The 27,230-nt window shown below is 33.7% G+C and overlaps 1 protein-coding gene across 2 annotated transcripts in view; it reads right to left on the bottom strand.

Moving 5' to 3' along the window:
* Positions 1 to 27,230, bottom strand: part of LOC129975660 (retinaldehyde-binding protein 1-like) — a 49,383-nt gene that overhangs the window by 9,903 nt on the left and 12,250 nt on the right. The window contains exon 1 of one of the 2 annotated variants that reach the window (XM_056088767.1): positions 13,932 to 14,126. The exons of the other annotated variant lie outside the window; for it this stretch is intronic. The gene's annotated coding sequence lies outside the window, so the exon portion shown is untranslated. Of the gene's footprint in view, positions 1 to 13,931; positions 14,127 to 27,230 lie in introns of those variants that run through there. 2 annotated transcript variants of the gene reach the window in all.

Below are 27,230 nucleotides of genomic sequence, written 5' to 3'. Positions count from 1 at the left end.
TTGGCACTTCTACGATGCGAAATCCCGTAGTAGGCGTTAGCTTGAACTCCGTCTGCGATTGGAAGCTGCTGAACAACCAACCTCTGGTTCCCCCGCATCCCTCTCTCAGTTCTGGGCTGGGAGGAGACGTCAGTCTAGGCTGTGTGTGCCGGACAGTTGGAGAATGGAGCCCTCGCGGACCAACCTCTGCTGTTTGTGCTTAACCAGTCTAAGCAGTCTTCTCTGTAGTGTGGAGCCTGGGAGGGGGTCTCTCTCGTTAAGTGGCCTTTACGGTCTCTCGTTACTCATTCAATGGGTTTCGCATTTAATGTAGTGCAGTTAGATACTTGTTTAATCATTTTCAAAAATTTTCTACAAGTTCCCTTTGACTTAACTTTGAAATATCAGGCCTCTGCAGGTAAAAATAAATAGCTTAAATTGCAGGTTTAAACACATTTTACACATGCAAACTCTTTCCTTTTTAGTTATTTTGCTCGCGTGTTAGATCCTTTTCGCGATAAATATTTCATTAACTTTTTCAAAATTGTAAATACTGTAAATATCCTTAGTTAGTTAGTTTTTCTTCTTCTGTGCGTATTAGCACCTCTAGACTTCTGTTCAGTTTAAGTTCCGCACGAAAAATACAAAAACATTTTAAAATTTTAAAAACACAAAAATAAAATAAAATTCCGCACCACGGAAGCTATTATGCACGTTGTGTGGTGACTGGGCTAGTCGTAAAAACCGAGGAAGAGGAAATCTGTCTTACCTGCCCTTCAATGGCAGCCATCTCGCGCCACTGTTGGGAATCACTGGGGTGACCCAGGCCCTTCGGCAGAACAGGGATGGCGGTAAGACAGATGGAGACTTTCGGAGTGACACCTCTAGCTCGGTACCTGTTGTGTTCCCTTGCTCTTAGAAGGGGAGACGGACGGCTCCACGTTCCTGACTTACTTGATCTCTTCGAGAAATCCTCTGGGGGGAGTCCCTTGCTGCGCGTAAGCTTGGTGAGGAGGTACCCTCGGATCGTGCTGGGACGGCACGTTGAGACGCGTCAGTTTTGGTAAGGGCCCTGTTAGTTTGCCTTCGTAGACTCCAGGGACTTTCTCGTTGGAAACTTTTTTCTGACTAGGGGTCCAGAGGAACGGGGCGGTTCTGCTTTCATCTACCGTAAAAAGAAGAACAAACCCTGTCCCAAATTTCAAATATGGCTACAAATCAAGTAAATGAGATTATGGCGAAAAGCGACTCCCGCTCAAGCTTAAACTTTCTATCAGATGATAGCGACATTTACGACAATGCTAAGGAAAATGCTATTCTTGCGGCAGATTCTCCTCTGCGCAATCCTCCAACTACTTCGGCAGTTGTGGAGAAAACTAAACACAAGAAACACTCGCTCAGCTCCCGGTTTCTTGCGGACAAGGCCAAAAAGACTGCTACCACCGCAGACTCTACGAAGCAAAAGAAGCGTAAAAAGCGCCTGGCCAAATCTTTGAAAAAGGCGAAACAAAAACTTACGGAAAAACATCTAAATCTCTTTCCAGAGGGTGTTTCGCTTCAACCCTCCCTAAGGTCAGTTGTACTGACAATGACAATATGGAAAGTGAGGACCTCATCCCGGGTACCCCGGAGTCCCAACAGGGAATCATTAACAACTTTGAGAGGTCCCACTTCTCCGCAGTGAACGATCTGCAGACTTTCATTGCCAAACACAAGCTCAAAAGCAATGCTGCAGAAGAGTTAATGGGGATTTTTACCCGTCTTGTTGAAAGCTTCGACATGGGAGAAATAAACAAGAGAATTAAAACTTTAGAACAAAAAGTGGGCATTCCAGAGTCACCTCCAGCCCAACCAGCAACAACAAAAACATATGCCTCAGTGGCTCAGCAGTGGTCGCAGGGTCTCCTGCCCACGCCAAATTTGCAAATTCAGAATAGGGATCATAACCCTCCCAAACCTAGTACAGCTAAGCAACCAGCTAAACAACCAACTAAACCATCAGCTAAACCACCAGCTAAACAACCAGTTAGACAACGGGCTCCTGAGCCCGCCAATAGACAGAAAATAACAGAGAAGGCAGAATTTGTGGCCTTGCCCACAATCCTTGTAGCTCCTCTAATCTCAGATCCAATGGAGGAGGCAAACACTTCTAAACTCAATATAAAATCTCTCCTTGAGTCTAATATAAGCCCCAAAGCTCTGGGGGTCAGAATCATTTCTTGTAGGGAGGCAAGATCGAAAAACATCCTGATCTCGGTCCCCACCCAGGAAATGGCCTCAAAACTCTTGGAGGCGATTAATGTACATACCTACCTCAAAACTATTTGTGAGGCACGCTTTCCACAAAAGCGTGACCCGCAAATTATTATCTACGATGTTGACAACACCAATCAAGACAAAAATGTTGAAGAGGAAAACTTCATTAACAGAATTAAGGCAGACAACAATTTACCAGCTGGTAAAATTAGAGTGCTGTTCAGGAAACCAGGCAGGGGCGCAAGATCACACTGGGTCCTGTCTCTCTCCCCCAACATATACAAGGTCATAAAAAATGACAAAAGGCTGCATTACGGATTCGGATCCAAGAAATTTAAAGAGCATCTTGAGCCGATCCGATGCCAAAACTGCCTCAGATTTGGCCATTCCAAAAACACCTGTAACGCACCAACAGCTTGCAGCAAGTGTTGCGAAAATCACGCAACTAAAACTTGCAATAAAAACAACAAAACATGTCGGTTCTGTCGCGAAAGTAACAGAAAACAAAAAACTACTTTCAAAACAGACCACTCTGCCACCTCTCTAAATTGTCCCTTCTATAAGAAGAACATCGAAAAACTCAGAGCATTTACCAACTATGACTAGTACACCATCCTCCAACTTTTTTGCTTGGTCTATTTTTCAGGGTAATCTTGGCCATTCATATAAAGCAACCAAAGAATTGCCAAATCTCTTCTGCAGTAACATCCCGGACATTTACTGTATTCAAGAGCCCTATATCTACGCAGGATCCACTTTTCTCCCCACAAAATGGCGTACTATCTTCCACCCTGAAGGTAGGGTGTTAATTTCCATCCGAAACACCAACATTGCAGTAGTCACTAGTCATATTAATAAACACTTTGTCTGTGTTGAAGTTAGCAAAGGTCTCGATACCTTCTCAATCATCTCATTTTATTTTCCACCATCTTCAAATAAAAACAACTTATTCCAAGAACTTAGCGAGTTAATAGACGCAATCCGACCAAAGCAGTGGTTCCTTGTCGGGGACGGCAATATTCAGTCAGGGCTGTGGGGACCAGACAGAGACGATATCAAGCGCAAACGGGATTTTGGCGGGCCAATGATTGATTTCATCCTGTTCCAGAATCTCCTTGTGTGGAATGACTCCACTGCTGGTCCAACCTTTCAAACCAATAACGGTCGTAGCTGGATAGATGTCACACTATCTACATCATCCCTCTATGATCGCAAAGATTCGTGGCAACTCGAGAGATCCACGCTCAGTGATCACTCTTACATTCTTTTTTCCCTTGCTGGTCAAGTCTTTTCTCCTCCTAAACAACTCCACATCAGCAAGCGTAAACTTAAACAGCTCGCAATAACTATTGAAAATTATTATAGAACTCACTTGGACACAGTCCAAAAACTTAAATCAAAATCCGAAGTGGATAATTTCATTTCTCATCTCACTTCCCTTATACACAGTACTTGCTTTTCCTCTGTAACAAACTCAAAACCACACGTAGTCCCCTGGTGGGATTCTACGCTTGAGACTCAAAGAAAATTGACCAGAGCACTTCGCTCGAGGTAAAAGAGGTGCAAAAACCCTGCGGAAAGAGCCAAAAGGCGTCAGACCTTTAAAAGGGAGGAAGCTAAGTATAAATGGTTAATCGGTACCAAAAGCAGACAAGCCCTGGAGAATCTCTGTGTCGAAACGACTAAGTTCAACCCTTTTGAACTTCCTTACAAAATCGCCAGAGGAAAAATCAGACCACAAACAGCTTTTCAAACAGTTAAAAATCAGTCGGGGCAATTGACCTCTGGTCTGCAAGACACCATCCAGGAAATTATCAATACACTATTTCCAAGGGATGAGCTTCTGGACGAAACTCAGTCGCAGAAAATAATCAGGCATACCAACAAACTTTACTTCTCTCAATTTTCTGATCCTAAATTCACTCGGCAAGAGATCCGCCAGGTAATCCATACTTTTAAACCAAAAAAGTCTCCTGGTCCGGATCAACTTACACTGGACACCATCAAAATCCTTTTCCGTCACAATCCAGGGGTTATTGAATATTTATTCAATACCTGCTTAAGTTTAGGACACTTCCCTTCCTCTTGGAAAGAAGCTAAAGTTGTTTTAATTCCTAAGCCGGATAAGAACCTACAACTAGCCAATTCTTACAGACCAATTTGTCTTCTCTCCATCCTAGGCAAAATTTTGGACAAATTAATCACCCAGAGAATTACGTTCCTTCTCAACAAAAAACATCTCCTGCATCAAAATCAGCATGGTTTTAAAACAGGCCGTTCCTGTGAGACTGCCCAATTCCAACTTTGGCAAACAGTTCAAAATGCCCTCCGGCACAAAGGCAAAGCCTGCATCCTGTCTGTTGACGTAAGTGGTGCATTCGATAACGTCTGGCGAGAAAGTATTCTGCACCAGCTCACTCTCGCTGGCTGCCCTCAAAATCTGTTTAACATCATTAAAGATTACTTCCGCCAACGTCAAGGCACTGTAAAAATACAGGGAAACTCCTGGAGTTTCCAAATTGAAAGAGGCGTTCCACAGGGCTCCTGTTGTGAGCCGGTTTTCTGGAACTTAATTGCTGACACTGCCCTTAATCTTCCGCTTCCGGCTGGCTGCTTCATTCAAGCCTATGCTGATGATCTGGTAGTGGTAATTAGGGGAACAAGCAAAACTGATCTGGAAACTAAGGGAACTGAAATCTTACACACCCTTTTCCAGTGGGGCAAAACGCACAAATTGACTTTTGGCCTAGACAAAACGATTCTAATGCCAATTACTTTCGGTAACAGACTCGACGCAGCTGATCCTCCGCGCATATCATTTCAAAATTCTTTCATCAAAGTTGCAACATCTTTTCGCTACCTGGGTGTCGTCTGGGATAGCAAACTAACCTTTACCGAGCACTTTCGGCTGGTCCGTCGAAAAAGTGACCTCCTCATATATAATCTCAATACTGTTGCTAACAAATTTTTCTCAAGGCACCACCACCTACTCAAACGTATTTACTCTGGGGCCTTCGAACCATATGTCCTTTTCGGCTATGGGGCCTGGGGCCACAGACTTAAATACAAGCAAATAAAAAGAACATTTGAGATCATTCAGAGAAGACCTCTTGTCAAAATTTTGAAGGCATACCGAACAACTAGTACTCATGCCCTTCAAGTTTTGGCAGGCATTCTACCCCTCCACCTAAGAGCCAAAGAGCTGTTTGCCAACTTCCTTGTCAAAACCCAAAAGATTCAAGTTAAGTTTAATGATTCTATCCTTGATCCAGACTTATACGAACCTACCCTTAACCCTTACGAGCAACACCCTTGTGAGTGGGCTACATATCCTTTTGGTAAAACTCCACCTTCCGGTGACGACATTGAAATTTACACAGATGGCTCCAAAATTGACAACAAAGTAGGTTCAGCCATTGCCTGTTACTACTTTAACAAACTTGTCCATATCGAGTCGCATAGGCTGGAAGACCACGCCACTGTTTTCCAAGCCGAAGCCTATGCTCTATACATGGCACTTGATTTTATTGTAAATACAAACTCTTGGAGTAACACCTCAATATTTTCAGATTCGCTCTCGCTTCTAACTGCTCTCGCTTCCCCAAAAAGAAAAACCTGGGTTTTAAAACAACTCATTGACAAAATTAAAATTGTCAGTGCCGACCACCGGCCCAAGTTCTTCTGGGTTAAGGCACATATCGGTATTACAGGAAACGAGGAAGCGGATAAACAAGCAAAACTTGCAACACGCAAGGATACAGTTGATTCGCGTGTCCCTAGGTCACACAATACACTCAAGTCAGACATTCGCCGTCACATAATTGAAGAGTGGCAAAATGAATGGGCGTCTACCACCAAAGGTCCACAGACCCATCAATACTTGCCCAAGGTTTCTACCAAGATTAAAACATTTCATCCTTCAATCATTCAATTCCTTTCTGGTCACGGAAGGTCCCCGTCTTATTTCAAGAAGTTCGGCATCACCGATAATCCGCTCTGCGATTGCGGTGATGTCGGCACAGCTGACCACTATGTTTTTGAGTGTGTTTTAACACAGTCACTCCGTCAAAAACTTAACATCATTCCATCAAAAGATCATATGATACAAGATCCAAAGAACCTACACGTTATTCAACAAATTATAACGTGGGTTAATGATCACTTTCCTAGGCTCTAGTTAGCCACCGCTGTTAGCTCTGCCTAACGGGTGGGTTGGGTGTTTCCCTTGGCAAAGACCTATGTGGGTAGCTCATAGAAGATAATTTACCGGTCTCCATCATCTCCGCCAACGATGTGCTTCGTGCACGGTGTTGGGATGGAGTGCCGTAATGAATGCCCTATATTTTCAAGGACAATAGCACTAATTCACTATATAAGAAAGCACTAATTCACTATATATTCTTTATGGTAAGAAAAAAGAGTTTCCAGCCTTAACAACTATTCCAATTTCATCAACTTTTATTTCATTTGAAAACTCATTATGTATAGCTATGTCAGCATTGGTCGTCGTCCCCCGCTTTTTTCCAAATGAAATCTGAAAAACACACTTTCATTATATATTCTTTTTGGTGGAGGGGGGGGGGAGGACGACAAACCAGTCTTATGACTGGTTCAATTTCACTGATTCTTATTTCATTTGAAACCTCATGATATTTAGATATGTCATCAACGATCGCCTGCTATCCTCCACAATAAACTTTCCTGGATAAAGTTCTTCGGTCTTAACAGTTGGATCGATTTCAACAATTTTTTTCGCAAATTAATTTTTCTATTTTGCTTACATAGCTAACCAATCATAAATTACTAAGTTTATTATGCCAGTTTATAATCGATATAAATATTTCTCGCATATGGCTACCAAAAATCGCTTTATTTAGTTATAGAATTTGGCAACACTGCAGACGTAATCGTGATTTCTGTTTCAAAACACAAGCAAATGCGATCCTCGTTTCGAATACTTACTTTTATTTATCACTTAATTATTATTACTTAAACATGCATCACAACCGAATTATGAACAAAATAATCAAATAAAATGAATTTAATTGGCAAATGGAAATTTTGAAGAATTCTCCATAAGAATATCCAGTCGGAATGTACGAAATAAAGGTATAAATGTTTTAGTTTACAGAACGAAGTTTTCGAAGTACAGAAGCATCGCCAACTAATTTCGTCACTTTGAATATAGGTAACCATTCAGAATGTTCGGTCATTATTACTCAAGTATAATTTTAAATAATATAAATAATGTAAGTATAACATTAAATAATTAAAATAATGTGGTATTTCTTTGTGATAAGATGTATTCATCAAAGTTGCTTGACGTTAATAAATTATACTTATTAACACTCGTGGCGGATATTTCAATTTTATTAAGTGGATTAATTTTATGAAATGCATCTTATCAAAATAGTCTTTATTTCTAAATATCTTCGAATATTTTTGCATTCTAACAATTATGTATATATGTTAACGTTAAAGTATGAAATCCGTTATTTTATAGAATACTTCGTTATTCCATGAAATAACTGATCGTGTCCGTTAAAGTGTAAAACTCTTGTATTTCATGGTTTAACTAGTTATTTCATAGAATAACGATCTGCGGTCCGTTAAAGTGTAAAATAATTTATATAACAAGAAACGGCCGCAAAAAACAATTATATTTCCGATCCCTGTTCAGTGTCTGCGAACAAAAATTAATTAAAATTGAAGAAGTACCGAATGTAGAAATATCGCTCTGGTCGGTTGCTACAGCTCAAAGTTTAGGTACTGGTCAGGGATTTAAAAAATATTCGTGTAAAAAATGTTTTTGTTTTAGAAATAATGTTCTTTGTAACTCCAAGTGACATTTTAGTCATCCTTGTTGTAACAAATGATTTTATGGTACGTTTCCATAAATATCATTTATACTCTGCATAAATTAGATAAATTGCTTCTTTTCCATTTTAATTGTCTATCATTAATTTCATTTTAGATAAATTGTTTATTTTACACTTTAACTGTCTCTCATTGGTTAATTTATAGAATACCTAGTTATTTCATAGAATAACTAGTTAAAGTGTCAAATTAATAACATATTACACACTTGAACGGACACGATCAGTTATTTCATGGAATAACTAGGTATTCTATGAAATAACTGCATTATATACTTTAACGGTAACATAATCATATTACTAGAAAATCTTAGTTTAGTTTTAATTATTGATTTGAAATTGTTAGAAATCCATACAATTTGAAATTTATTTTTATTAATGAATACATTTTATTTGTGAAAGTTGGTCTTCATTGTCAAGGTTTGCGTTGAAAACGTGGGAGGATTGTTATGGAATCCTCCGGTAGTTGTCAGGGAGCGGGTCCCTAGTTTAAAATAATATTAATGTGATAAGAGTTCGTTGTAATAAGTCAACATAACTAAACTCATATTATTAATATGGAGGATGAAAAGATGTTACTGAAAGCACCTAATTTATTTTAATCTCCAAGTCTTAAAGGAAATTTAGAAGTAGTACAAACAGTGAGCTTAAACCTAATTAATGATCTACTAGAACTTGGGCGAAAACAGCATCCACAAAAAAATCCTTCCGTTTTTAATTTCAAATACAGCATTATTTTTAAATTTAAACAGTTATTTTAGGTATTATTTATTTTCTCTCATTTATAAGCGTGGTTTGGATGCCAATAAAAAAAACCTTAGGTTTAATTTAGTAATTAACATTCCACATAGAAACTAGCTGGCATATTCTCCTCCCGAATCTTATACTTCTCAAAAAGAAAACAAGATTATTTAATCTAGTGATATAAAATTGGCCCATATGTATTTTGGAGTTTGAAATTCTACACCTAGAACCTATTTTTAATTCGAATTTTAATTAAAAATAAAGCGTTATTTTGGTGTTTTTTCGAGATAACTTCTAAAATATTTATTTACGGAAATGATTTTTGTATCGTTTCAAAGTTTTAAAATATATATATTATTTCAACGGTACTATAAAGGATAAGTACTATAAAATCTTTGGTCTAAATTCAATTACTTTTTAAAAATATTTCAAGTATACTTTAAAACAATATTTTCATCGGTGTGAATGAGGACAAAATCGTTTTCATTTTGCTATTAATATTTCATCTTTACCATTGTTGACGATCAAGTAAAGAATATTGACTTCTTTTCTTATTTTGAAGAGATTTTTGTTTAAAGCATACTTTTAATAATATTTTTAAATATAGTAACAATTGCGGCCAACTTTTAACTTTAAAAGTAAGTAATGAGAATTTGTTTTAAAAAATACGAGTATTTTTAAACATTTTTATAATATCATTCACTGAATTTGGCATTTTGCTTTCGCATTGAAGAAAGTGGATTCTATTTCATTGAATTAGAGAATTTTTTTATTAAATAATCTTCCTACATATTATGTCAATCATAAAATATATTCTTTAGCACAACAAAGCTTCAATGCTAAATGATTATTTTTCCTGACCTTATTTTTTTTCTGAACTTTGATTCAATAAGCATGTTTTTGGATTAATTTAATCAATTAATGTAATCATTTTCCTTTCAAAACTAAAAACCAAATTTTAGGTTAAATGATTCAAAATAAGACAGGCTTATAAATTAGCAAATAATTGAAGGGCTGTAGAGGGATTAGTGTAATAAGTTAGAAAGTTGACCTTACTGTATAAGACTTCTATAACAGCGCGGGTTGCATGAAACTTATAAATTATTAAAACTTGAAATTTAACAATAAAATTTTGCCGGAAAAGCCATTAATACTAATTTAACCAACAAGAGCTTCAATTGAAATTTTATCTAACTAATTATTTCGTCGAAACAACTGGTCATCAAAATCGTCTAGTAGATAATATAGCACAGGTTTTATTTATTATTTTTTTTTTTTGGTTTCTTTGTTAAAATCTGAATGCCTTGATCATATCGAGGGCTTGTAGTGATAAAGAAGGCATAAAACCCCCAAAATTCACAGCAAAATCCACAAGCCCAAGCACTCTATGAATTCAATATAGAATTTTATGCTTCATGGTATAATGAAAAAAAATCGATCATGAATTTTGAGCACCTATCTTCCGACCAATTGAAACCATATATCAATACAAATCTACAATTTTGATCACAAAATGACTTTCCATATTTCATTCATTTAAATTGTTGCATTCTATCGACCATCGTTGCTATGTATGGATCTGCATATTGATATACATGTAAATATACAGCCGATAAATGATTGTTTTGCTGACGAATTTGATTCAAAATTTAATATACAACTAAATTTTTAATGATAAAACTGTATAAGCTTCACATTTCTAGCTCTTTGCTTTTTCGAGTGATAGTGTTCACATGCACAAAGACAGACAGACATTCGTCGGGTGCATTTCATCTAAAATTTGACAGAAATTTTCAATTGTGATGCTAGAGATGCCGTTTTCCTTTTATACGAGAAGGAAAGAGATAATACTCGAGTATGGACTATGCGAGAACACGTAAGGTAGACTATTTCAGTTGATTTCTCTCTCAGGAAAATCTGAAATGCGTATCTCAAGATAAGTAACCTTGAGATACACATTATAAGTATATCTCAAGAAGATCTCAAGTATAAATCTTTTGACTATTGTAATACTTTCTCTTTATGCTCTATATGTATGAGAAATTAACCAATAAGGTATTTTAAGATCGGACCTCAGAATGAAAGCAAGTGAAATGGCGCTGTAAAGACTGTCAAGTTATAGATGTGTGCGTATGCCATCCAGTATCGGATTGTACATTGTCTCAAGTTGAGCTAAGAAATCAAGTTTTTTTTCTTTCTTAAAAATATATATAACAGTTTTGATGCATTTTACATCAATCTTAAAATTTAAATTGTGAACTCTTTTAAGCTAGGTTTTCAACATCAAAGCACTCTTTTCTCCTCTTTTAAAAGTATTAAATGACATCACAACTTTTTAAAAGTATCTATAAGAACAAATTTTTCTTTTATAGAAATTTTGTGTCAAATCTTTTTTTCAGAATTTAAAGCTGGATTTTTCTTTTATTTCTTCCATCTGCATCATACATTTGAAAACATTATTTTTAGAAGCGAAATTCATTGCACAATTTAAACATTTATACTCTTAATGTAATGAATTATTTAACATCCAAATTATTTTCTAATTGTGTAGGGTTTTTTTAATACTTTCTAATTCTATATTACATTCAAAAATTCTAAAACAAGTAATACAAGTAAAATTCTAATGCAAGTAAATCAGGTTTATCAAGTTTTTATAAATTATGAACAAAATACCTTGTATAAAATCAACATTTCATCGATTTAATTTGAATTTTGAACACAAACCGAAACGTTTAGGCTTAAGATATATAATTTCTAGAGTTCATCGTTAGCGTATTTACAACAAATTTTTAATTCAACTTCCTTTTTTCCCGATTTTCGAAAAAAAATTTACACTTTATATAACTGAATGCTATTCTTCAATAAATTTAATAAAAATAGATTTTTAAGACATATTTTTATTATTGTATTGAAAAAAAAATATTTTTATTTATTTTCCACTATTTAGTCTTTAATTCTTAATTTATTAATATAAATAGTATTCACCCTGGCAGTTTATTTTTTCAATTTCCTTTGTGGTGCCATTCGTAATGAATCAAAATTTAAATAAATGAATCTATTGCTTCTTAATTATGTTCCAAAAATGTTGAAATAAAGTAATGTTGTCGTGCAGACTAATGTGACATAAAGCTTTCAAGCGACATGAAATGAATCAAAATTTGATTACAGATTTCAATTAAATAAATGCATCCATATGCGCTAAAGAACATTTTTTTTAATTATCTAAGAATTGAGGATATTAATTATCCTCATTTTTCTCTGTTAAGTATAAACAAATATAAAACTGTAAACAACTTCATCTCGATACTTTGATAAATTTCGTAATTTTAGACTTTTTTCTTCAGATGAAAGGATTTTCAAAATACATATGTGTGTCTGTCAGTCCTTACGTGAATATATAATATGATATATGCTAAATGTTACTGGTATATGTGACAAATTTTGCATTTATTCTTTGCACCTTATTTACAGACTTGACGATAAAGGTTCAAGCAGGTCCGTCAATTAAAAAGAGGATCTTTTGGGCTTAATTTTATTGAATCTAGTTAGATTAATGTCTTTTAAATCAATACAAGAATTACTGAAAACAACTTTTCGGAAATAAGTAATCGATATTCTTCACTATAGCACAAAACTTTATTAAGAAGCATCAAAATTGTAATGAATTTTTGATGCATATATAGGACAATCGCAGGCAAATGCATCCTTGTCATCGGGATGGCATCCATTAATCAGTTACAACACTATCATTAAACCTCTAAAGGATTTCGAAAATCTATTTACTTATACATTAACTTCTCGTATTTGAAATGGGCCCCAATGGGGAAGAACTAACCTTAAAATAAAGGCAAATGCAACTCTGGGAATTTTTATTAATATTAATAGAGAAAATTCATTTCATAATTTAGGCGTATTTATTTTTTATTATTTAGATGTATATTATAAAAGGTGCCTTTATTTGTCAAAACACTAGACAATAGAGAGAATAACAATAAAGGTTTTTCATCATTATTGAACTAATGAAATTACTAAGTATTTTTCCATCAACTTAAATGCCTTTTGTAATTGTTGGTTTTAAACAAAATTCCAGTGGTTTCTTTTTTCTTTTGAATTAATACACTAACAGTGAACAAATTGTGTTACATAACAATAATTACGAGATGCCTTTGGTAATCTGTTGGTTTTCAGAGATTAAATGATTGATAAAAATTTCAAAAAAATATTTTGAATAGCTATGTTTTAATGGCTTCTTTAGGAAAATATTTTTATGTTTCAAATTCTGATGAATATATAATTCATACTACTTTGCAAACCATACACTATTCGATTCGTTATATTATGTATTTCATTCATTATTTTATCTATTTTTATTTTCCGATTATATCACAGAAAAAAAACATTTGTATTTTGAAATTCCCGCACTTTAAATATATTTCGCCATTGCTTCGTTCTCAAGTTAAACATTTATTATAAAGACAACAAAAATTCAAAAATTTTAATAAAAGTGTGGCCTATACTGAAAATTTCTCAACATGGAAAAATAAGCCGAATCTTCATTTCCTGATCATCAACAATGGAATAAACCAAAATGTAATATTAGTATCAACAATGAAAACGTTTTGAGTTTCACTTCAACAATGAAATAAATTTTTCTAAAACAGACTTAAAATAACTTTTAAAAACTAATCAAAAATATAAAAGAATTATATAGAAAAAAAATTGAAATAATTGCAAAGACATTATGGACCATTTCCATTTTACATTGTTTTAAAATTCAAAAATTATGTATGTACTGCAGTATTTTCGTAAATTATCTCAATAAAAGTGCAAAAACTACTTTTATCCATTTACTTACAGAACTTACCATATTTGAAATGGTCCACGGCGAGAAAGAATTAGTCTTAAAGGAAAGGCAATTCGGGGTTATTTTTATTAATATTAGTCAAGATTAGTTGCATAATCTAAGAATATTTTTATGTTTATTTAGATATATACTATAAGAGAAGCCTTCAGAACACAAGAATACCAAGAGAATACCCCCTCCCTACAAAATATTTATAGTTTTAAATCCCTTACCTATTTGTTGATATTAAGCAAAACTCCAATGATTTCTTTCAAAATGATAAAGTCCTGTCTTAGCCTCACTAACAAACAATCAGCACTATTGACCAAAAAGTTCCTGACTAGTACTTGTAAAAATACGTTCTGAAATACATCCCACAGTAACAACCTTATAACTGCGATGGTTCTTTTCCTCCCGTAGGGTAATAATAACGAATAACAATCCGACTACAAGTAAATATAAGAGGCGGTCAGACCGGCGTTTCATAATCAATCAAAAAATCAGTCCCACGTGTCATGAATTAAATCAAATCAAGTTTTCCCGGTTTCCATTTTTTTAAAAAAAGGTCTGTTGTTGAAAGCGTCATCAAGTTCTATTAGAAAAATGTCTGAAGCGCAGAGGATTTTTCCGTTCGAATTCCAAACAAGTCTTTCGCAATAATCTTTTAAGAATATCTACATATCATCCTTAAATCTAGTCAAGTTAAGAAATTAGGTGCATTTTTAAAATCATGAGCTTCAAGTATCGTAATTACGGTCATTCTATTGTTTTAAACTAAAGAAAGCGTGTCGAGAATCCCATATTTAGAGGAAAATGGCAGATTTATGGAAGCGTAATTTCCTCATGAAGAAACTATTACATGCATAACTCTATTTGCCGGCTTAATATGCTTATCTTTTAATTCATTACAGGAAAGAAGAGAAATCGTAATATTTTATATTTCATCAGCGTACTTGAATCAAAAAAAAATATATGAACATTCATATTCTATAAAATTTATTTTCGATTTTGGAGATTACTAAAATTTTAACTTGGGAATGCGATATTATCTTTAAAATATGTAAGAATAATAGGAAATTTTACAGTTTTGATGGTTAATAATTGAATTGTCGCTAACTTACCGAACCTAATCTGATAGATTTAATCAATTCATTGTATATCTACCTCTACTAATAATACAAAAGACTGTGTCTATGTTTATTGGCGTTCATAGTTTAGTTATATTAACGCCCCGTTTGAAGCAACACTAGGGCTATTTTGGGACGGACCTCGTCATTTTGAACCGCTGTCAGATGACGAGGACGACACCTGAGCTGGCACCCCCTCTCCACACCAATGGGAGGAAGTTTAATCAGGACGGATTTAACGTGCAACAGACCCCCTCACACGACGGTTCTTCGGTGGAATCGAGTCTCGAACCTGAAACCCTCCGGTTCCGAAGCCGAGACCTTACCACCAGACCACCGCGGCCTTTATTGGCGTTCATCAGGCCGGATCATTTGAACGAGAAATACTAAATTTAGCAACAAAAAAAACTTTTTGAGAGTGGAAATGGGCATCTTTGAGCGATCTTTTTACATTTTAATTAGAATTTTAATTATTTAAAAATAAGTATTTAAGCATTTTTGCGAAGGTAACTTCCAAAAATTTCTCACAATTGATTTTTCAACATTTTAAAAATCTAACAAATCACATTTTTATTACATTAATTTAAATGCTGTTCAAATTTTCCTATAAGTTGGCAATTTAAAAAAAAAAATACATTTATTTCAGCGATAGATTTCGTTATTAAGATGAAACTCAAAACGTTTCCATTGTTTTACCTAATATTTAAATGCTTGAGTTTTCTCCGTCTTTGAAATCTAAAAGAGGAGATATTCTTCTTATTTCTTTCCACAGTTTAGGTGAAAAATAAGAAAATGCAATAATATTGCCACAAAAAACAAGTTTCTCATACTTGTTTTTTTCAGCATTTTAAAAATTTAACAAATCACTTTTTTTTAATTGATAATAATTTGTCATACAAACTTTCCTGTATTTTGACAATTTTAAAGAATTATTTATTTTAGCAGTAGATTTCCTTATTAAGATGAAATTCACAACGTTTTCATTGTTTCGCCTAATATTTAATTGCTTAAGTTTTCACCGTCGTTGAAATCTAAAGGGGAGAGATTCTGCTTATTTCCTTATTTAAGTGAAAAATAAGAATTTGTGATAGTATTTATTTCAAAAAACAAGTTGAAATTATGATAGATTTCTCAGAAATTTCACGGACTGAACTCCATTTGGAAGATTCATGTTCACAATAAACTAGTGGGGGTGGTCTTCCCAAAACTTTCTCGTATACTATCAAATAAAGGTGTTATCACAGAGAACGCTTTGCATTGCTTTGGCGAACAATAGTTACGAAATAATTACCTATGGCATGGCGTAACAATTTTACTGAATTTATCGTGTAATCCTTGGGGAATTATTTGGCAATTAATCCCTGGGATGCGGCTTATAGTATCCGAAAATTGAATTTGTGTTTTAAACACTTTTTTCTCAACTCATTAAAACTAAAATTTGATGCAGAACTACACTTGTAGTCATAAAATCCCATACCAAATTTGAGATATTTAAGTCATTACCTTTTAGGGTTATCACGTTTGCATATTACTGAAAGTACAGACAGGCAATCTCTTGCTGGATTTGGCTCTAAATTTGAAAGGTGTGTCGATTATAAATGTTAATTCTGTGTATCGAATTTAGCTCTCTCCGTTTCATGTTCAACTATATTCGAACAGCTGGACAGACAGACATACACTGAATGGATTTTTTTCAAAACTTGATAAGAATTTTGTAAATTTGGTATAAAGGTTGTGTATCAAACTCCATCCGTCTAGATCAAAACGTTTTTGAGTTATCTTTGTTACAAATAGACAGACGGACCTCTTCCAAAAATGTGTTTTCTGAACACCGGGAGGTCTAAAATGCGTGGATTCGTTAAAATCTCGAGTTCAAATTTTTTTGACAATTACTATATTTTCTCGATATTACGTATACGAGAAAGTAAATTAGGTTTAAGGCAATTAACCCTTTAAAGGGCCATTTTTTTCTAGTCATATAATGTTAAAATATATTTAGATTTGAAATCAGAATAAGAAAAGGGATTCATTGAGCTTATTAGATAAATTTAATTTAATGTGATTAATTAATTTGGTTAATTAATAATTAAGTAACAAATCAAGACACATCATTTTGTCTGAGATAAAGAACTGAAGCATCTAAGATTCTGACTTATTAAAAAAATTTGTCAGAACTGATGCCAACCGACATAATTTCATACAAAGATTGATAAATTTGGTGGGAAGCATACTTCCCATGGCCCTAGAAAGGGTTAAAACAATAGGACTTTAATGCCTCACATTATTTGATATTAAAAAGTAATTTGTTGCAAGAAATGTGAGTATGAAGTTATACATAAAAGATTTAACTGAAATTAAATATAATCATTATTTTCCCAAAACCAACGGGCTATCAACAATGTTTAATTAAAATTATAAGTAATTGTAAAGAGGTTTGATTTACGGAATACTATTTGAGAAATTAACAATACTGCATCAGAAATCGGAAATTAACTCTTACGCTGAATGCCACAGGCGGGCTTTTTGTAGGCCATCAAATATAACGGAATATAACAAAAGCATCATCATGTTCGTCAACAGCATCCTAGTCAATTATGTTCCATTATCAAAAGACGTCATATGACACGCATTTGATTGATCATTATCATAAAATTTCTAAAAATGGCATTTCATGAATTTTTTAGTGAAGGAAAATTTTCCGCTCAATTTTGTAATGATTTATCTGATTTTCCAAGTGACATCTATTTCAGAGATTCATAAAATGATAATTTTTTACTCTCCCGTATAGAAACCACAAAGAAAGTATTGTAATAATCAAAAATTCAGGCGAAGATCGTGACCCACGTTTTAGATCTCCCTTGGTTAGAAAAAAAGACTTTTGGCATACGATTACGATTACATAATTGGCATACAGTATACGATTTTTACATCAAACTTTTAGATTTCATCAAATTTTAAGCGAAATCCACTCGCGGTGAGAGTCTGGTTGTCCGGTTCTCCGAATATAGGTTCATATTAAAATTACAGAAAAAAGAAAGGTGGGTAATATATCAGTACCCATATTTAACATAAAATGCATGTCTATCAAATTTGGTATGAAATCCATCAAGGGCTTGACTTTCTGTAGTTTGGTGCATTCTTAAGTATGTAAACGCGATAATTCATAAAAACATAATGATTTAAATTTGTCAAATTTTGTATGTAACTTTGTGACTGCGTCAATTGCAGTTCTGTGTTTCGGTTCCAGTCGGTTGTAGAAAAGAGCTTTAAACACAAATTAGATTTCCTAGTAATGTTAACTTCGTGCCAGGGATTAATCGCCAAAAAAACTCGCCAAAGATAGCACAATAGATTTAGTAAAAATGCCAAAGGCCAATAATTCGTGACTATTGTTCAATAATGTCATGAAAGCTATTCTCAAACTTACCCTAGGTCCAAAATTATGCGGGATTAGGAAGATAGCACATTTATTAAAGAATATGCGACGTAGTTCCGAGGATATCACGCTTAATACAGTTCTAATTTTGATTATATGAATATCAAATCAACAAAAATGACAAAAAAAACCTTTGTGATTTATAATGACTCTTAAAATGAAAACAATATTTATGGTGCTTCAAAAAATTTTTCCTTTCTCCAGGAAAAATTGAATTGAAAGCAACATTTTATTTAACATAGAAAACGTTACAAAATTGCATGGTGTAGTTATTGAATATAATAACTTATAAAATGGTCGTTAAGAGTCAAAATTATTGTTTATTAAGTAATATGCTCCTTATCATATCGGAATTATTAGTCACTTTTAGAAAATCCACAGACCACACGCAACAGTTTCTACATAAAAGCCCGCCTCGATAATGAGCTAAATCCTAAGGACAAAAAGCTTTGTCTTCATTGACTTTCTTTGCAGATATATCAATTTTTAGATATGTACAAATATAATTAAGTGAGACCTAATGTTTTTTTTTCAAATACGAAGACAAAAATTTCCCCTTTCTGACTGTTGAACTAATGTAACTCAATTTAGTAGAAATTGCACATAAAGATGCTTTCGAAAAAATGCTATACCTTTTTTTCGAACATTTTCCAATCATAGAAATATCACAAAACATTTTTCTGTATCAAATTTCATATGGCAAATTGATAGCAACTAGAAATGCGTCTCTAAGGTAATTTGATCAATTATTTGATAACGAACTTATTACGCAGATATCATCAAAATCAGTGAAAGGCGACAGGATTTCCTCCAAGCTTCAATAAGTTTGGAATTTGATAAGAGTTCCATTATTCTCACCAAGATTTATTGTGATTTATAAATAATTATAAGATTTTAACAATCTAGGAGCACTACTCTTTTATGTCAATGAACATGTGGACATGCGACTAACATTACGTGATTTGCAATAATAAAGCAAAAGTAATCGTCTAACCTGTACATCAACTAACTGCGTATTATCTTACATTCTTCAGTGACATCATGCTTTTCTTCCACTTGCGATATGCGTAATGGATTTCAAAATTAAATCAACACAGCGCATTGATGAGTTTCAGGTGAACATGAGCTAATTTTATTGTTAATATGCAACAAATTGTCTTTATTTGAAGTTGACCATCATAATTGTTTCCCAGTAACTAAATCTAAATCTTTAGATACAAGCATTCATTTGCATAAATATAGGTACACTGGAATTCACACTAATGTATCATTAAAGAAAAGCTGCTAAACAGGCTATATCTTTTCTGACATGTGGCCTTCCATATTATGATGCGATAAGTCAGCCATCTAACTCTCCGACCCGCCACGAAGACACACGGATTTAAACCATAAAAACTGAATGACCGGACCGCCACAACAGCAACATTGCCGGGAACTGTGGTTGAGTCCTAAGGGCCGTCACCGGCCACGGTACAACCCTCCCCGAAGAAAGTACGTCCCGTCATCGATGGGAGGAGTCAGATCCCCCTACCTATTAGTGTACCCTCCAGGGGGGCGAGATCCAACCACCATGCCGGATTATGATGCGAGAAAGTCCGTCAATAATCATTTCCTCTTAACATGGCAGAAAGCTAGGGACATGCAAACTAACAATAAGTTACATTTTGTCAGACCTACAATTGATTTCTGGCCTATAATCCCTATACGAGAGGTTGATGTCAAGTGACTCGCCTTCGTATAGGGCATACTCGACTCACGCATCGTCATCTCCTTTTCGGTGAGAGAGCGCCGATCTGTGCTGTATGTAATATTGACTTTAGTGTGAAGCACATTTTAATTGAATGTCCAGTTTTTAATTCTCATCGTCAATATTTTTTCATTCACCTTCTCTGGACTTGCATGACTTGGTGGGTGAGAAATACCACCAGAATCTTTTTAACTTTTTAAAGGCTATTGGCTTTTATGCGTGCATTTATTACGTGTTCGTTGCTTATACTTTTTTAAATTGTAATATCTGATTTCTGTTTCAGAATCATTGCCCATTTCCTACTTAAAATTTTATATACTCAATGCTACACAAATATTCTTGGGACTTAATTATCCTACATTTTTTTTACCTTTTATAACTGATTAATTTTAATCTTGCCAGATGTAAAACCATATGCTTGGCGCATTATGGCCAAGATTGGCTCTTGCGCCAAAAAAACAAACCAACCAACCTCATAAAAAATTGCAGTGAGCTTTGATGAGTGCGAGAAAAATTCTATAGTATTTCTGTTCAAACCATCTCCGTCTAGATTCATTAACCGATAATATATTTATTGGTCAAAATAATACATTATTTGCCAGCGGTGACAAAAAAAATGACACGCATTACTAATTACTTTTTACATTTACTTTTCATTATGTACTTGAACTTTTCTACTGGAAACCAGTCCCATGATATCACAGCGGCATTAAAAACTTAAATGTTCGGTCCATCCATCTTGTAACTTTCACGATATTATAAATACACTTTTTTATTCGTTTTGTAAATTTCACAGATATTATACTAAATTCGTCTCCTTTGGTTTTCAATAATGGAAGAAAACGAGTAAAATTTAGATCAGTAGATTAAATGTTTGGTGAAACAATAAAAATGGCTTGAATTTTTTGGGCAACAATGTAATCAATTGCTGGAAATTAAGCAAAAAATTATTATTTTTTAAATTAGCCAAAATGTTCAAAAAATTTACATAATGAAATTCGCATCATTAAAAAGATATTTTTTTTTTAAATTTGAAACTTTGTAAAATTTATTCCAAAATAATATTTTCGAAAATTGTCACAAAAAATTCCAAAATTCTGCTTAACATTTTTATTAGTTCTATTTAAAATTTCAAAAAAAAAATTCACTCCGAAGTATCATACCATCATCAAAGGTATATATGTACTAAATTTAATAACTTCAGGTCAAACAATCTAGCTTGTAGAGCTCCAACACACACGCATTCATTTTTATTATATGTAGAGATAGAGACTGTAAAAAAATAACAATTAAATTAAAATAAATCGCTATACAAAAGTTTGACTACTTCATAGAACGTTTTTACAAGCGTTCTGCACTTAATTCGGCTAGATTTGGGATTAATATCTGATTTTTCAAGTTATTTTGGAATGATTACTTGCAGTATGTAATTCATTTATTTTTAATTGTTACTTTAAAAGCCATCTGTTCTTATAGCTCTTCAAGATAACTGACTTTAGGCGTATTTTCGACGGCAGGATGATTTTGTCATGCTCTGTGAGAAACCGAACCCTGATTTTAATTCTTACACTTATTTCAACACTTCGCTAATTAACGGAGCTGCAAAACATTATTAAAAATTATCTGGAAAGCGATATAGAATTTTTGATTATTAACAAGACTATTAAAAAAAAGGTAATACATACATAGATTATATGCACAGATTAAATCCCAGTGATATATATTTTTGATCAGTTTGACATTAGCTTTCAGCTCAGATCAATGTAATCGAGAGGGAAGAAATAAGAGAGGGGAGAAGAGAAATAACACAATATATTCGCAAAATCTAAGAATTATTAAAAAGGCAGTCGTTGATGTGTAATAATTAAATTTGTTTCATGTTATGAAGCATAAATTTTTCTGATGTCATTGCATTTGGGAATTTCAGGTATCTTGTTGATGAGACAGAAGCTTTTGCAACACCCCTCCCCCTGCAAAATAGACTTCTTCTGAAGAAAAGGGTTGATCTACAAAGTACCCACACTAATTGGTAAAATAGTTTTTTTTCCTTAACAGTTACAAGTAGGCATATACTTCCACTTGCTTGAAAATATTTTAAATGAAGTAAAAAATAATATTTTATGCTGTTTGATTGTTGTTATGTTTTATGCGCAATGTTGCTTTCTAGTTAAGAAGAAAAATTTAATTTGTAATATTGCTTCCCACTCATATAACTTCATTCAGTAAAATTTTTCTTCATTCGCTAACATTTTAAACTGCCCCACTCTTCTGATCGAATTGAATTTAATTGTTCTAAGCGAATAAAAGACCGCTTTGAGCAAAAGGCCACCGTTGATTGTTGGATCTTCCTGGAGGTGTCCATTAAAATGATTAAAATCGATTAATATATATATATATATATTTAATATAATATATTCAAAGAGAGTAATAAAACCTTAAAGCGTAACTACAAGCACAATATGATCAAATTAAACATCATTATTTCCATTTTAATAAATTGATAGATTCATTAATTTCCACTCATCAAATCAAAATACTATTAAAATCAATCAAATCAGAAATAAATACCATGTAAGGCATTCGCGCCCATACCCATGGTCTACAAATTTATGCGGGGGGAGCGGCTAACATCTTCATTTGAGAATAAAGAGAAAATTTTGAGAAGACTACTTCCGCTGGCTCTCTAATTTTAATAAATATTTAAAAAATACTCAGTATATTTTGTAACAATATTATCATGCGAGAACATGATGTTGTTTTGGTTAGGGGTTTTGATGCTCGAAATCGCGTAGGCAATGAATAAAGCATAAATGGCAATTTTCATCATCATCTTTTAATCGCATATATTTTTTTTTACCTGCTTTTACCAGTATTGCATTATTATTACGTATGCTTCTTTGAAAGCAGATGAGTTTTTGAAAGGTTGATGTTTAACTATGACTTCATAGTTGTTATTTCATCTCAAAATCGGCCGAGCACTAAAAATTGTTTGCCAGCTAGAAACAGTGAAAATGAAAGTTTAGAGAGAGAGAGAGAGAGAGAGAGAGAGAAGGTAGAGACCGATAGAAAAGTTTCGTGATTGTTTCAAACCGGTTTAAACTGGTTAATAACTTAAACAAATAATGACTTAAAAAGTAATAATGTTCTCACATGATAACTTGAAATTTTCGATCGTAGATTTTATTTAATTTTTTTTTATATTGCTTTCGATTTTGTCTATTCGTAGGTGAATCAAAATATTGACAGACTAGCTCTGTAAAATCTCTTTCTTTTTTGTTACAGTGGTACTTAATCACTTTCGGCGGAAAGAAATTCCGAATTATGAGTGGCAAAACAGTCCTCTATAACTCGCAGCAAGGCCACACAAAGTATCCGATACCTTATAGAAATTTGAAAAAGATTTACATTTTCTCTATGAATTCATTTTCGGCCTGAGGACTGTGCTCCGGTGAACTGTGTTCCACCAGTTAACGGGAGCGATGGGGTGCGAACATCATTTCTACTTCTCGGGCAATTGTCTGCTGACGTGTGTAGCGCTTTGTTGGCGATTCTGTAACAAAAACATCTCGGTATGCGTGGCATTGGCATTTCTTTCCCTCGCAAGTGGTTAAATATGTAAATTAGACATAAATCTATTTGACAGAAAAATTCCAGTACTGATATGTCTGTCAGTATAATAGGCGGCAGTCAGGCTTCAAATCTTAGAAACAAGGAAAGCAAATTAATTGAAAATTGAAACCTACGTTATACAGGATATACATACCTTCTTCGATTTACTCTTCAAAACAAGTTTCGAAACTTTCTAATATAATCTCTAATAAACTTGCCATGCCAGATAATGTCTTATTGGCGTACAATAATTACGAAATATTAACTTTTGACATGAATTTAGCATTTATACTGAATTCATCGTGTCATCCTTGGCGACTTATTTGGCGATTAAACCCTGGCATGCATTTTTATAGTATCCGAAAGTCGTATTTCTGTTTTAGACATGTTTCTGTCAATCGATTGAAAACCAAAATTCGACACAAAACTGCACTTGCAGTCACTAAATCCCGTACCAAATTTGATAGATTTAAATCATTGAATTTTTTTTAATTATCGCTTTTACATGTTTCTGAAAATGCAGACCGACTGACAATCAACCCATAGTTGGATTTGTCTCAAAATTTGACAAGTGTTAAATCTGAGTAGGTGTTAAATCTGAGTAACCGAATTTTATCTATCTAGCTCTCTTCGCTTTGTAATTATCATGTTAACTTATATTCGAACAGTCGAACTATATCGCGTTAACTTATATAGAATCCTCTTAATCGATTTTACTCAAAATTTGACAGAAATCCGCAAATGAGGTGTATAGACTATATACCAAAATTCATGCGTCTAGCTCAAAGACTTTTTATCTTTGTCTCAGACAGACAGATGGACATTTTCCAAAGATGTGTTTTTCGAACTCGGTAGGATCTAAAAAGTGGTGATTTTTCAAAATCTCGAGTTCGAATTTTTTGACGACTTCAATATTTTCTCTATACCACATATACGATAAAGTACAAAAATGAAAAAGGAAACCTTTTTCTATTTTTACTGTGATGTCTACCTCCGATAAGAATGTGGCGACACGTTGAAACTGATTGCATCAAGCTATTTTCGTTTTCATGTCACGCACTTTATTTATTTTTTATTTCTGTTTATTGGCTAATCTGGAAATAACTGCGTAGGTGTTATTTTAAATTTCAAATTAAATTCAGTTACTTTATTTTTCCTTTTATTCATAATGTTTTATTGTGATCGTTTTTCTAAATCATCATATGGGGTCAGAAATTCTCCATTATTCATCTCCATACGAGAATTGAGACTGAGAGGAATAATGCTGGTGTTCGACGCTTCCTAATTTGAAGAGGAAAACGATCCAAATTGAGTATTTTTGAGCTCAATTGCCATTTTTTAAAACGACGTCAATATTAGATAACTTTTGACATTTTATCAAGGAAAAAGAATGTTCTCGAAAGTTCAGTGATGATTTCAGGAAAAGATATTATTCTTGACTGAATCCGCAACTACTCATTTGTCGTTGCATTCCACGCTGGCCAGTTTGGTAGAAAACATTACATAATTTTATAGAATGGGATAATAATAGAAAGTTCGATCCATTAGTGCTGAGACTCAAAGAGCAATCTTTTTGTTCTTCGCATCAATGACTTCAATATTAGTTTCAAATTAATCCAAAGCATTACGCGATCGTTGTACTTGTTGTGGAAAATGTTTTTTCTTATATACGGAATATAGAGAAATTATTATAATCGTCAACAATTTCGAAATCGAGATTTTGACGAAATTCCAAATTTTAGATTTCCCCAAGTCAGAAAATCACATTTTTGAAATAATATTTAACTGTCTGTGAAGAAGACAACTCAAGGACGCTCTGATGGAATTTGATATAAAGATTTAAAATCAAATTTTTAAATTTCTATTAAATTTTAAATAAAATCTACCGAAAAAGTGTCTCTTTTGAGCTGTTCTAGTACAAGCTACAAATAGACAAACAAATCGACAAAACTGTAAGTACAAAGATAACTATAAAAATTGCAAAATTTCGCGCGTAGGTTTAATCACTAAAATGTATACAGTTGTATCAAATTTTGAATCAAATCGTTCAAAAGGTCGATCATCAGTTGGTCTCTACTTTCACGTCCAGGTACAAGCAATAAGCGCAAAGACTGAAATCAATGAAATCCGGTATGTTTTCTTGAGATGATTACTGTAATTTCATGTCAAAACTTGATTTCAGTCAGTTGGGAAAACGCATCTAAAATACATATTCGTATGATATATTCAATAAAAACGCTGGATTCATGTCAAAGATCTATATTCCATTACTATTGATCGTCGGTACCATGCAAGTCATTTGCAGTCTTACCCAAGATCCGCGATCTCATTTAGAAGATGGGGATAGGATCTTCATTGGAAATTATGCGAGAAAGTTTCGTGGAGATCATTCCTACAGGTTTCACATCAAACATTTTGCAATTTACTGATATGCTAGATACAAACATTATTTGGTTATTAAAATGAGTCGAGCAACACTAATTTCCTAATAATATCAGTTTTTTTTATCTACACAAGATCAAATTATGTAGAATAAAAAAAAAATTCGTTTATCTAAAATCGATAAATTTGTCTCTCTACGACAGAGGTTTCAAATTGAAATACTAGCACATGCAGCTAACAAGCTCTAAATTTATACAGACTACAAAATTCCCCTAATTTTTTTGAAAATATAAGTTTATTTTGTTGTTTCTGATGGGACTTGCCATGGACAAGCCCGCTGATAATAAGTCAGCGATTTTAAGCCGTGAGAGAGCGTCTCTTGTTTTAGTAGCGCCAACTAGGGCCAAGAGTACGATTTTGCTACTCGCGCGTCACATTCGCTTGCACAGCCCCTTTTTACAGGGGGGCACATTCACACATCTCACAGATAGAACAGATGAACAACCATGCCAGGAACCGGGACTCGAACCCAGGACGCCCAGATCACGGGGAAGACGCGCTACCCCTATGCCAGAACGCCGGCAAGTTTATTTTGAAAACACTTTAATTATTTTTTCTATGCATTTTTTCACTGATACTATTTTTTTTTTTCATTTTTTTTTTTTTTTTATTTAGGGGAATATTTTTTTCTCAGTGAGTGATTTCAAGAAATCATAGGAAATGAAAATCAGTAGCAATGTAAGAAGGAAATAATTATACAATATCTGCAAATAAAGTTATATAATAAGCACCATTGAATAATTCTAAACAAAAAAAATCTGGAATATATTCAAACTTGCTATGCAAATATTTGTTAAAGGTCGTATTATCACAAGTTCATGGAAATTTTTGCCTTCAAATTTCAGAAGCATTGGGTCTCGATTATCTCTATATGTCTAAAAATTGATTCAACATCTATATAGAAAATCGTTGGAGCTAAAGTTTTTTCTTCCCAGTATTTAGCCCATTATTCGGTATGGAACTTTATGAATAAAACTCTAGTTTTGTGACAAATTTCAGTTTCAAACGGTAGGTAAAAAAACATCTAAAATATATATTCGTACAATAGATTCAATAAAAATGCCAATTCATGCCAAAAAGGAATATTTCATAATTATCGTTTGTCAATACCGTGCAAGACATTCGCGACATCACATAAGGTTCACAACTATATGTGATCGGAATGAGATAT

Source organism: Argiope bruennichi, chromosome 7 (genome assembly GCF_947563725.1).
Source record: "Argiope bruennichi chromosome 7, qqArgBrue1.1, whole genome shotgun sequence".
Classification (NCBI taxonomy): domain Eukaryota; kingdom Metazoa; phylum Arthropoda; class Arachnida; order Araneae; family Araneidae; genus Argiope; species Argiope bruennichi.
The sequence above is the reverse complement of the archived record's forward strand: the minus strand, read 5'-3'. Positions and strand labels throughout refer to the sequence as shown.